Below are 4,260 nucleotides of genomic sequence, written 5' to 3' on the forward strand. Positions count from 1 at the left end.
CTTAATATGCACATGGCCTGAAGCTAGGACCCACCTTTGAAGGACTAAATCCTGTAAGGGATGTTAAAATTTGCCATATATATATATATATATATATATGCACGGATGCCTTTAGTCATCCTTTTTTTTTTTTTATTCTTGTTTTGTCTTTTTCATTATTATAATATGACATATAATATTAACATTATAATATGATATATATTAGTTAATATCATATTACATATTTTACAAAATATCATATTATTTTTTTTATAATATTTTCTTTTTAAATTTAATAAATAAAATTTGTACTCTATACGTCATAATTTTTAAAAAAAATTAACATTATAAAATGATATATGTTATTTATTTATTTACTATCATATTTTATATTTTTAAAAATATCAAATTGCAATATCTAGCAAAATTATAAAAAGATATCCACCAAACGTAATTTTAATGAGGATTATTTTTATTAAAATCATACTATTTGTACAAAAAAAATATATTAGTTTCATATTAATTATAAACAAATATATTACAACTTTATAGAATTATTTTGAAAATAATAAAGAAGAAATAGTATTTTATGATTATTTTTTTAAGGCAAATGTGATCATTTATTTTATTTACCTATTACTATTTTTTTTTTCTTTTAATTTAATTATTTTTATATTATTAAAACTATGTATGTGTATTAACTTTTGCTGGATATGTATGTTATTGTATGTGTATCATAAAATCAGAGGAGTGACAAAATACATAATAATAATAATAATAATAATAATAATAATAATAATAATAATATCTTAAATTCAATAAGTAACACAGTCAATTCAATTTTCAAACCCAAGAAATTTTTTTTTATTAATCATGAACTATTTGTTTATATTATTATTTAATTTCTTCACTTACAAGAATTCAAAACAAAAATATATTTATCTATTTATTTATTTTTAAATCACTTTTATTCTTCTGACAAGAAGCAAAATACTAAAAAAATAGTAACAATGTTAACGGGTTGCTCGTGCATTAGGCACGAGCGATTCACTAGTATATATATATATATGTGTGTGGAAGAAACAAATCTGTCTAAGTACCAATATATATTTATTATTATTATAATAATTGAATTGGTGATGTTTTACAAATCAAAATAACTAGATTTTTTTAGACTAATAAAATTAGATACTTTTGAGGTTCTACATATAACTCTTCAAGACTTCATAATATGCCATATAGTATTTTTGTCTTCCCTCTTCATAATGATGAAAATTATAATTAGTGATTTGTTTGTCATCTTATAATTACTTTAATGCAATAACTATAGTAGTGGTTTGACTTACTTTTGTCATATTTATGCTAACGTGACTGCCGAAGAGTATTATATATTGTGAGAGATATTCACAACCTTGTCAGTGGCAAACAACATTGCCTTCTATTTATTTTATTTAAAAAAAACTAATATTTTTCTATATATTATATAATTTTGGCAACCAAATAATGTTGCCACTGTTAAAGTTTGCTCTTATAAAAAAATATAAATTTATGTTTTCACAAATTATATAGTCTTCTTTGATTGATTGATGTCCTAGTGGGGTCTTAGTTTGTTTCCAAATCGACTTTGTCTGATCTGATCATCTTTTCTTGACTACCAAATATATATATATATATATATATATATATATATCTATATGGGGTCATTTGGTAAAATAGCTTATTCTATAAATGTATTTTGCAATTTAGTCTAGTTTTAATAATTTTTTATAAAATAACTTCTCATAATTTAGACAACTAGTCAAAAATTTAGATAGTTGGTCGAAAAATTCAAACAGCCGGTCGAAAATTTTAGACAGCTGGTCGAAAAATTTAGAAAACTGGTAGAATTTTAGACAGAGATTATTTTGCAAAAGACTATCAAAAGTAAGCCAAAGTGCAAAATCACTTAAAAAATAATGATCAATTTTACAAATTTCTCATATATATATATATATGGCCCCAAAAATAATAAAGAGGACTGGGATGAGTCAATACAAATCACATGCAAGCAAAACTCATGGGAAATTAATAGATTGGAATGTGTAGTGTGGCATTTCTAATTAACCTATTAGTAGTAGTTACAATAAAATATATATATATAAGAATAGTTTTGAGACCAAACTAATTGTATTCTAATTAAGATGTTATAACTTGTAAAATCCTTTTTTGGCTAAACTTTAATTTAGACAAAATATTTTAATTGTTTAAAGAAAAAAATCAGTAGCAAATCTCCTTGTTGATATTCGATTTTATTAAGCAATATTCTCAGCTGATTTTGTAATGTGAAAATATCTCCAAATGTAAATATATTTGTTACCTTATTTATCTCAAATAATCAATTTTTGGTAAAAATATATTGTGCAAATATCTTGAGTTTATTTTCAGGGATTATATAGGATTATGGTTATCCTGGAAATAAAGAAGGAGTCGAAAATGAACTTGGTCAAGAAAAATGACCATGTTCGTTCTGCCAGATCAAACGGATCACGTTGCTGACTCATCAGTTTCCTTTTCTGTCAACACAGAATCCATCTGGCTGGCTGTTTTCCTAAATCAAAGGAATTCGCAATTGATTTCAAAGATTCCAGAAAATCATGGCCTTGGATGTTTTCCCTTCCTATAAATACCTTGCCAAGGCCTTTGGATTTTTCACCTCTTCTATTTTGAATATTTTGTAATTGTTATGCTATTTTGAAGAGTGTGTTTATTTGTAGAGATTAAGTTTGTTCACCTTAATCTTTGTGAGAGTGCTGAGTGTACTTGTGGATATCTATCTAGTCCATTGTATACAGATAGTGTCTATTGTGAACGTGTTCATAAGGATCTTCGGGAGAGGATTCGATCTAAGTCTCACTTCTGGAGGAAGTGAGCACTCGCTGTTCTTTGAAGGGAGTTCAAGAGAATCAGCGTTTCATCAAACCAGATTCGTAGAGAAGAGTACAACAAGATTGCGGCAATAGTTTAAGAGGGAGTCTTACATTGTTTAAGTCAATGCTTTTGTACACCTTGTTTCTTTACTAATTGGTTTATTCTCTGGGCGTGGCCTCAAGGAGTAGGATATCCGAAAGGGTTTCTGAACCTTGTAAAAATTCACTGTGTTCTTTATTTTTTTTTGCACTGTTTAATTTTTGTGTTCAGTTCTGTCGTGACAAGTTCGGATTCTGTCCCGACAGAATTGCTTTCTGTGTAAACATCTAATTACCATTCCGCATTTTAATTAATACTCTGTTTAATTAATCTGGTAATTATTAAAAACGGAATTTCAATTGGTATCAGAGCGGGTCACTAAACTCTTAGTGCGATCTTGTATTTTTCCGTTTGTTTTGTGCTTTGTGAAATGTCTTTCTTTGCAGAAGGTGGATCTATAACTCGTCCTCCTTTGTTTAATGATTCCAACTATCCTTATTGGAAGGTTAGGATGAGAGCCTTTATTAAATCACAAGAAGAAAAGGCATGGAGATCAATCTTAACCGGTTGGACACCCCCTTCTGAATCTGATGATGTCACAAAGGTCAAATCTGAAATTAACTGGACTGATGCTGAAGATAAATTATCCAGTTATAACAACAAAGCTTTACATGCTATCTTTAATGGGGTTGGTGAAGGTTACATAAAATTAATATCTTCGTGTGAATCTGCCAAAGAAGCTTGGGAAATCCTTCAAACTCAATTTGAAGGAACTGCTGATGTAAAACGTTCTAGGCTTGTTATGTTAACTACTAGATTTGAAAATCTTAGAATGACAGAGACTGAGTCTCTCACAGAATTCTATGAAAAATTGTCTGACATAGCTAATGAATATTTTGCTTTGGGAGAAAAATTGGAAAATAATGTGTTAGTTCGAAAAATTGTTAGAGTGCTTCCTGACAGGTTCCAAACAAAGCTCACAACAATTGAAGAAGCCAAAGATCTCGACACAATGAAAGTAGAGGAATTGATGGGTTCATTGCGAACGTTTGAACTCAATCAACAAATTCGCCAAAAGGAAAATCCAAGTGCTCCCAAAGAAAAATCAGTTGCTCTCAAATCTTCAAAAATAAAAGATTCTGAAGAAAATGATGGTGAAGACGAAATGGCTTTGTTGACCAAAAATTTTCAAAAATACATGAAAAAGATTGGTAACAAAAAATCCTCGTTCAAATCTTCCAAAGGTAATCAATTTTCTAGACCTTTTGACAATAACAATAAAAGAGGCGTGCAATGCAGGGAATGTGAAGGATTTGGTCACATTCAATCTGAATG

The sequence above is a fragment of the Humulus lupulus genome, chromosome 1, assembly GCF_963169125.1.
Source record: "Humulus lupulus chromosome 1, drHumLupu1.1, whole genome shotgun sequence".
Lineage (NCBI taxonomy): Eukaryota > Viridiplantae > Streptophyta > Magnoliopsida > Rosales > Cannabaceae > Humulus > Humulus lupulus.